Source organism: Uloborus diversus, chromosome 1 (assembly GCF_026930045.1).
Source record: "Uloborus diversus isolate 005 chromosome 1, Udiv.v.3.1, whole genome shotgun sequence".
NCBI classification, from domain to species: Eukaryota; Metazoa; Arthropoda; class Arachnida; order Araneae; family Uloboridae; genus Uloborus; species Uloborus diversus.
Window position 1 is genome coordinate 52645145 of NC_072731.1, and position 10079 is coordinate 52655223.

Genomic DNA, 10079 nt, shown 5'->3' on the forward strand with positions numbered 1-10079 from the left:
TTTTTGTCTCATTTTCATTTTTCTGATTAAATCAGAAAATCTATTGCATGATTTTGCATTGTCTAACATTTACAATTCAAGTTCTACTTTGATAAATATTTCTTGGTACTAAAACATGTTATATTATAATAGTGATGAATCCCGAAATTCTTTATTCTACTCGGAGTTAATGTTGCATGATATAGCAGGGGTCATTGATTTAAATCAACTGATTTGAATCAAATGATTTTTTAAATAAAATCATCGATTAAATACAAATTTTATTGAGCACAAGATCTTGCATTTTTAGAATGTGATGCTCTAAATTTAACTATACTTCATTATAAAATCAACTTCAACTGGTAAAACTACATTCTCATTGTGTGAAAAGATTTTCAGACTATTGCAATATTGCTTTTACTCATTAATGGATGGTCACGAATGATGCATTTTGCCGCATCTTTCTACGCGTTTCCACGTTATGATGATCAAGAAGTGAATGAAATAGTGCGCTCTATGCTTACCGGCAACCATATGGTTGCCAATACACGTGAGTAAAGATGGGAATTAAATATTTTGCTCTGTGAATGGCAACACTGAATGGCATTTCATCATTTGTGATGTCATCGACAGAAGTGTAAATAGTGAAAGCGCAAAGATTTAAGTAATTTTTTTTTAAATATTAAACAAATAATTTAAAAAATAGTCAGTCAGTTCCTATGTATTTACGCATGCTTTTTCAGAAAAAAAAAATACTTTTAAAAGTTTTGGAAACAACCCTATTCAGAACAAAATAAACAAAAAAAGTAATTGTTCAACGTGCTAAAACTACATGATGATGGAGACTTTATTAAACAAAGCATAAAACAAAATCATATCTTATCTAAATGTAATGTATTTGTAAATCTTGAAGGTTAATTGAATACACATTATTCTAATATTTTAACTAATCTGAATGGATTCATTCTTTATCATCAAGGTTTTTCCTTCTTCATCCTAGGGCGTAAAACTGGTCAGTAAAAGTCAAACAAGTCGGTATTCTTCATCTTGATCAGTATTTGTCAGTTTTTTCAAAATTAATCCGGTCTTTTTTTTCTTTGTAAAATTGCCAAAGAATTAATTTTAAGAAAAATATCGGCAGTGGTATTGTTCCTGTTTTCCTTTTAACAACTTTTTTCTTATTTGGGGTATGGGGGTTAACAATATTGAGGTGTGAGTGTGTCTGTGTGCATGCGTAGCCCCTGACAAATACATGCTAAGTCTGTCTGTCGTAAAGAAATTCTTAATAAGAAATAATTGTCAAATAAATGAAAGTTGGGAAATACTGCAAAATAAGAATTTTGCAAGTAAGGGGCTTGTCTGTTGGTGTGAGATCTCCTTATACATTTGGGAAAACATGTCTTGTCAAAAGAATTTTGGAGAGTACATTATTCCGTTTTTTTACCCAATAGTTCAAAAATAAAACATAGTACCTATGTGAAAATTGAAGGAAAGACATAACCAAAAAGGAGATTTGTTTTGAACAACCTTATTTAACAGGGTTCGTACGCCCTTGAAAAGTGTTTGAAAAAAAAGTCCATTTTCATGTGCTTAAAAAACTTAATATTTTTAAACCTTGAAAAAGTTTCTTAGTGCTTGAATCTTTTAAAAATCATCTGATTGTGCTATAACTTTAAAAAAATTATTTCACTAATGCAATTTTTTGAACATGTGTTCGATTTGCTGCATCGCGAAAAATCGCTTCCGTTCTTGGGATTTCAATCCTTTTTGCATCTTGTAAATATTTTTACACTAGCTTATTCCCCGGCGTTGCCCGGGTGCTTTTCAATGCAACATATCTTTTGGATAATCAAATGAATGATTACTATCTAAAATGAGAGTAAAAAATTGCATTCGCACCACTCTCTAGGCTCAAATCTTCAAAAGACTTTGCATAGTACAGAAAATCAAGCATTTGCCGAAAAAGTAGCATCAACTTAAAGCGAAAAAGAATGAGGCACGTTTCTAGGATCTGTAGTGTCCACTGGTACGTTATCTGAGGATGAATCAGAAGGGCGGTACATAAATTGTCCTAATGCAAAGACAAATGATTGTCTTTTGCACATCTTGTGGGACAACCTTTCACGTAATGCTTCGAAAGAAAAGCGTTGTGCCGCCTTTGTAGGTTTTGCTTTCCCCAAGACTTAAAAAAATGCAACAGTACTTTTCACGTACATTTTATTCGGAAATAAATCATTGAATGTTTCCTTAAAAAGAGTCGTGAGCTTACAAAAAAAAAAAGGCAATCCCTGTTATCAGGCAAAAATATATAGCAAAATAGTCTTCTTGGACACAGTTACAATATTTTCAGATTAATTTAAAATCATCCACAATGTCCAAAAGCTAAACAGATAGTCCACCATACGGAAAATAAAGAATTCATTCAGTATTGTTAATAGACGATAACACTTCGTTTTACGGATTTTCCGGCGGTGTTTTTCGAATGAAGGTATCAAGTGATACGTTATTTTGTATGTTTTCAGGCAAGCACATTTCGCAGAAAAAGTTTGCTTACTATAAAAAACTTTACAAAATGTGTCTGCTTGCTCTTAACATGGAGATTTAGTGCCAAACCATAGAGTAAAATTGGATAAGTGTAACTTTCCTAAAAAGACGCACGTCGGCTACATTTTATTTTCTTATATTGACGATTGACGTCAAATTTCTATTTTCGTAGGTAAAAAATGATAGTTAGAGAGTAAAATTAATGTCTTGTAACGATTTGAAATTTGTCAAGATTTAAGTTCTAGTTCAAATTTTTAAAACCTAATGCCATGGGTGCAAGACCTTCCGTCTCAGGACGGATTTCTGTCTTGACAAAATTTCCGGGACGGAGGTCGGGACGGAAAGAAATTCAATGACTTTCTTTTAGTTTTTAATGAAAAAAGAAAAATTGAGTGTTTGAAAAATATGCTTTAATATTACTGGACCGTTCCATAACCACGAATTTACATTGACATTCTTTCGGTTTTCCGCCATGTGCTTGTTTTGTTTGCAACGTGCTTTTGGAGGAGTGGCTTTTTGACTCGCGCCGTTTGACTTTTTTTTAGGTATAGCTTTGTTATACCCAACTCACTGCATTGCAGACCGAGGAATTGCTCGCTATTCTCCCTGATTTTTCGAGGCAATCGGCTCTAATTGAAAATTTAGCCTTTTCTCATGCTATTTTAAATCATTCTTTCGTTTTTTTCATTTGCTTTTTTTTTTTTGCAAACTTTACACGCATAAATGAAAATTATGTACGCTCTTAAAATGTCTTAAGAGTTGAATCTGCATCACCGAATGAGAGTGATTGACAAAAATAAATGAAATATTTTCGCCAAAGCAAAGGGCGTCCACATACCAGGTAAAACAAACTATCAAGGATTTTGAAGATTTTAATGAAAATGAGAATTTTGGAAATAATCGGGGGGGGGGGGGATTTCAAGCTGGTTGGAAACACCGATGGACAACCGTTCCTGCATTTTTGACAATGACTTGAGGAATCACTAAATTCTAATGTCATTGAATCAAACACTCGCTAGAATGGAAATATGGGATGGGGGGGGGGGGGAGGGAGGAGAAAGGAAATGGGAAAAAAATGACGGCAGCACAAGTTTGCGAAAAAAACGCTGCTCTTGCAAAGTGGGTAATCTGTCCGCAAATTAACCCACGATACTGGGGTCTTAAAACGTTGATATCTTGAACAATCTGGGGGGGGGGGGGGGGGGTTACTCACGGGTTACAGTATAAAATATCGAAAAACTGAATTGAAAATATTTTTGATGCTAGGAGTGATTCGATATTTCTCCTCTGCAACCTCTTAAAAATTTAAAAGTCAAAAAGTTTTAGGCTGTCCCTAATGATGTAAAAGTGTGTTTTAAAAAAATCGAAGACTGGAGTCTTAAAAACACTAACTTAGGCAATCTTTGGTGAATTTATGCGAGATGGTTTTGGTGTTCTAACCATGAAAATGTTTTGTAGCTGACGTATTAAAAACTATTTGAGGCTATACTGAAATGACTTAAGTTAATACAAATACAAATACAAATGTGACGACCAGCAACAGGCACTGGGCCCAGCTAGGCTGGTCCTAGTCAATTAATTAGTCCCCAATGAAGATCAATGGCCCTCTTAAAGCTATCCACTCCCTTGCTCATTACCGCCTCTTCCGGTAAGCTATTCCAAGTGCCCACAACCCCTGCTAAAGTAGTAGTTTTTCCTGATTTCCCAAGTTAGCCTGAGATTTAAATAGCTTAAAACAATGACCCCTTGTCCTGCTTTCCCCGCAAAAATTTAATCCATTTACATCTTTCATTTTGATAAATTTAAATAACTGAATCATGTCCCCTCTGACTCTCCTTTGCTCCAGGCTATACATGTTAAGCCTATTAAGTCTGGTATCATAATCTAAATCTGAGAGTCCCCTTACTAATTTAGTTACCCTTCTTTGAACCCTTTCCAATACAAAAATATCTTTCTTCAGATAAGGCGACCAAAACTGAACAGCATATTCCAAATGAGGTCTTACTAAACTCCTATATAAAGGCAGAAGAACTTTCTTAGATTTGTTTGAAATAGATCTATTGATGAACCCAAGCATTTTGTTGGCTTTGTTACTAGCAATACTGCACTGTTGACTAAACTTGAAGTCCTGATTTATAAAGACACCCAGATCCATAACATTTTCTGCCTGATTTATGACTGAACCCTGTAAACGATATCTCATACGCTTATTTCCATGACCTAAGTGTAGCACTTGACATTTCCCTACATTAACTGCCATACCCCATTTATCTGCCCACTTAGTAATATGATCTAAATCCTCTTGCAGCTGTTTTACTTGTTCTTCATTTTCGACAATCCCCATAACTTTTACATCGTCAGCAAAACAATTCATGCTTCCAGAAATATTTTCATTGATGTCATTCATAAATATAATAAACAAAAGAGGCCCTAAAACTGATCCCTGAGGAACCCCACTTAAAACATCACTCCAATTAGAATGATTTCCTCTCACAACTACTCTTTGCTTCCTACCAGTAAGCCAATTACTAACCCAAAGTAAAGTTTTTCCTCCTATTCCAATGTCAGCTAACTTGCTGAGAAGAGCAACATGCGGTACCTTGTCAAAAGCTTTTTGAAAATCAATATAAACAACATCCACACATTTTTTGTTATCTAAAGCTGAGGTAACCTTGTCGTAGAAATGCAATAAATTAGTAGTACAGGATTTACCTTTCCTGAAACCATACTGCAAACTAGTCAACAGACTATTAGTCCTCTAAGAACATCATGATCTTAATTTTGATCAAAGTTTCGAAAATCTTACAAATCACCGAAGTCAAACTTACAGGTCTATAATTCCCAGCAATACCTTTAGACCCCTTCTTGAAGAGTGGCGTTATGTTAGCCAGCTTCCAGTCCTCTGGCACCGTCCCCGAGTTATAAGAAGCATTGAAAATATTCAAAATAACATCCACTAATTCCTCTGCACATTCAACTAAAATTTTTGGATAAATATTATCTGGTCCCGGAGCTTTAGTTGCTTTAATCTTTTTTCAAATGAAATAAAACCTCCTCCCTGGAAAATACAAAATCCTCAAGCTGTATAATAGCTTGTGTCTTGTTAGTGTCAACTGTTGAGATACAGTTATCGTTAAACACACTGGAAAAAAAGTTATTTAGAACATTTGCAATATCCCTATCGTTTTGGATTAAATTTTCCATGCTCATCAACCAAAGGCCCAATTTGACTGTTTCGAGCTTTCCCAGAATTAGCGTAAGCAAAAAACCTCTTAGGGTTCCCATCAATGTCATCTGCCAGCCTTTGCTCCAATTCCCTTTTCTGAATCCGTACCAAATACTTAAAATTTCGCCTTGCCTTACCATACTGGAGCCTCTCCGCACTCTGACCAGTTTCTTTAAACTTACGAAAAGTGACTTGCTTATAATTAAGAGCTACTTTAGTCTCCCTGGAGAACCACATGGGCCAAATTTTGGTACTAACACCTTTTCTCCTAAATGGAACATAGTCCCCAACGGTTTTAGCAAGTTTATCCTTAAATTCCGTCCACTGCTGATCTACGTCGTTATTTTCCAACCCTGACGAAAAAACCTCTTTCAAGCTCTGCCTAAGTGCAACAAAATTGGTATTTCTGAAATTGGGCACAAACCTAAAATTATCATCTTTGCACACTTCAAATTTAACCCGGAACCTAATGCTGTTATGATCACTATCTCCAATATGCTCCCCTACACTCAACCCCTGAACAAAACTACCTATGTCACAAAAAACTAGATCCAAAATGGCCTCCTCTCGAGTTCCCTGAGTTACAACTTGATCTAAGAAACAGTCACCAATTACTTTTAAAAATTCCTCTTCTTTGCCATTACCAGGATAAAAATTATTCCAATCAATACCCGGAAAATTGAAATCCCCCCATTATGATAACGGATCCCTTACTAGACATGTCACTAATAATACGGTACATCTGTTCATCTTGTCCCTGGTTTGAATTAGGTGGCCTATAAATGTTTCCAAAGCGTAGCTTTATGCCCTTACTGCTCATCAATTCCAGCCAAACCATATCAATATCAGTAGGCTTATCATTTATGACCAATTCATTGCAAATAAAATTGTCTCTAACATAAAATAAAACCCCACCACCTCTTTTACCTACTCTATCCTGTCTGAATAAATTATACCCAGCAATATGTAATAACTCTGCATCAGATTCGGTAGCCCATGTCTCTGTAATTCCGATAACATCCAACTTCTCATCCATAACTATGCTTTTCAATTCATCCATCTTGTTCCTAATACTGCGAGCATTGGTATAGAAAACTTTAAGCATGCCTAAGTTGCTTTTATTTAACACCCTGAAATTTCCTAAATTACAATTGTTAACATTACTACTCTTGTTTGTCACTTTATTTCCATTTCTAGCAATACCCAAAAACATTTCATTCTCTCGATACCTGGTGCTTGAACCATGCCCCCCATTCCAACTTAGTTTTTTTGACTCCGAAGCCCTTAAAATTAATCCACTAACCATTTTGACCCCTGTAGAGCTCAGATGCAGGCCATCCCTAGCAATCCAATCCCATTTACAGTGACTCCATACATCAATGAACCTGATACTGCGCTTTTCGCAAATTGACTTCAGTAGCAAGTTCATACACCTCGCACGTTGATTTAGCCAGCTCCTATGCACTCCATACCTGGGAAGCAAACCAACCACTTGGACATTCGTCGAAAAGCTGGTTGCTTTATCCAACAGGGATTCCCATTCCCTAGAAAACTCCTCATTTTTACTGTGGCCTAACATCATTTGTGCCCACCCACAAAGTAACCATGTCCTCCTTATTCAATACTCCCTTCTTTTCAGCAACCATATTAATGTCTTTTACCCGAGCCCCTGGTAAACAACACCTAGCCACCTTACGCTTTACTCTCCCAACTGTGTTACCCACCTCCCTTACCATAGAGTCCCCCAAAATTACACCCTTAGTTTCCCAATCTAACTCCTCATTTGAAACTTCCCCCTGAATCTCTGGAACATTTATACCCTCTACAACTGGCTTACACCCTAATGCTAACTGGGCTTCCAAAACTAGCATCTTAAGTCTTAAGTCTGAGAGGTTCAGCACATTTAGTGCAAATATAATCCTCTTCAAAAACAGACTCATTTTCCCCCTTATACAGGCAGAACATATGACATAAATCACACGAGATCCACCTGTCCCCCTTCCCACTCTTTACCTCTTTCATAATGCATATAACACCCATTTCTACTCAGTGAATATATTCCAAAAGGCAAAACAGTAAGATAAAAATGCAAAAAAACACAGAATAAATACTAAAAACAGCAGTAAATAAACAGAGTTGCTACAACCCAATAAAGCACACAAGATCAAAAACCAGGAGATCACCACATGTTAGGCTTAGCTCCAAAAAATGCAAAAAACACTTCAAGAATACAATAACAGCAAAAATGAGCCCCCAAAACACAATAAAACTAAATTACATGATAAAGTGAAGTAAAAAAAACCTAAAACTAGACAGTAATAATGAAAAATTATAGTAAAAAAAACACTTATCAAATTAGCAGCAAAAAACACTCCCTGCATCACAGGCGCCCTCTAGTGGCCTCTCAATAGTAATAGTGGGGAGGGGTTTAAAAAAATCTTACATACCCTCACATGGAAAGTAGGGGGGGGGGCAAAAATTGCCAAAATCATCTTTACGTTTTTAGTGAATGGCCCCCTAAACCTCAAGAATTTCAAAACAAAATCCGACAACCAAGATCATTATCGAAAGGTAAATATTTAACATCTTGGGGATAGGAAGGAACTCAAGCTTTGGCAGCCAGTCCCGCATCTTCGTATCTGCAGACCCCACAGTGCGGTGAAAGGGGGGGGGGGAGCACTGTACTAAAGGGGCACAGGGCTCTAAGTGGCATAGATATCCGATAGGAAGTTAGAGGTTTGCCTGCTGATTTTTTGTAGGGGGATCCAAAATTTATAGATCTGGGCCTGCAGGCAGCCCTTGAAAAGTTTCACCTGTTTGAATAAATGGATCCTGTTCACCTGACATCACTGCAGATATAAAACGTCACTGCAGTGCATTGTAGGAACTGTAGCAGACTAAAATCTGGTACTACAGCATACAACACTTGCTTTTATGCGGCTTATAAACTCTTCTTTCTATTTAAAAAGGAGAGCTTTTGAAAGTTTTTATCTAAGAAACGTTGTAAAAGAATGATGAACAATTCATTCAATACGAAATACTCTTTATAATCGTATTTTTATGGTTTCAAGCCTCTTTGGTTCCTCATCAGAAAACTCAAATTCTCTTCCCTTTTCTCAGCATTTTCATGCAATCATAAAGTCTGTATAAGCCCTAAGGATGATTATGATGCATATGGAGCCCAGTAATCCTTAAATAAAACAAGTTTTTTGAGCACTACTAACACTGCGTAGTTGGTCAAAATACCAGTAGATCCGACCGACAGCTAAAGGGACCGTTGCCAAACGGTGAATAGGGTCCATTAGCAGGGTGCATCCAACACTTGCTGCAAGCTTTGTTTATACAAGAGTAGATGAAATATAAACCAGAATTTCTTCACAAAAAACTTTATCAACCGGGGGAAGAAAAAAAAAATATATATACATAAGCCATTCTTTTTCTACCTAATGTACTTCCTCAGATACATATGTTCTCTATCAGATTGACAAGTTTTTTGATGCCATCATTATAGAAAGAAGCGGGACATGTGCTCCTCTATAAACTTGAAGGCTTATGATGATCATTTTGACTAGCATGTGTCTGGATCTCTATACACTTGCATCATAATAAAATTATTGACCCATGCTCCAATCAAAAACCACTAATGTTTGAAATAGAAGACATTGAACAAATTCTTTGTTGAGAAATGATGAGAAAATTTACAAATCTTTTTTAATGTTATGTGAAGAATTCTGCATAAGTTTATTACAAAACATGATTTTTTTTTGCAATGTATAATTAGTTTTCCTATTTCAAGAACTTAGTGTTGCTAACTACCCTTATTACCTAGATTAGCCAGATTTTCAATTATCCGAATTGCTTTTGTTCCCAACTAGTCCGGATAAACAAGGTTGTACTGCACATAAGTTCTTACAAGGATCAAGGCCAGTTTATCGACACAAATAATAACAAAAGGATTTAGTTTATTAATTTTATTTATGATAAATTTACATTACAGCTTTTGTTCTGAAACTCAAATGATTATCACAGATCTGATCAAGAACTCTGAATTTCTAGCTTAAGAATGAAATCTTGGATTTGTGGTCCAGACAAGCTCCAGAATTTCTTGAGATCAAATTCCAGCTGCATGAGCTGTTAAAGTACAAACTTTGGTAGAAACTTGAATTTATAGTGAATCTTGTGGTGCACTCTGGGCAAATCTGTGCTTGATACTCCTTCTTCCCACTCACAATTTCCACAAAACACATAAAGTAAAACGTGACATATAGAGCCAAATTTACAATATTAATGATGAGAAAACATAAATGAGTTTGAAACGTAAAAATTTTAG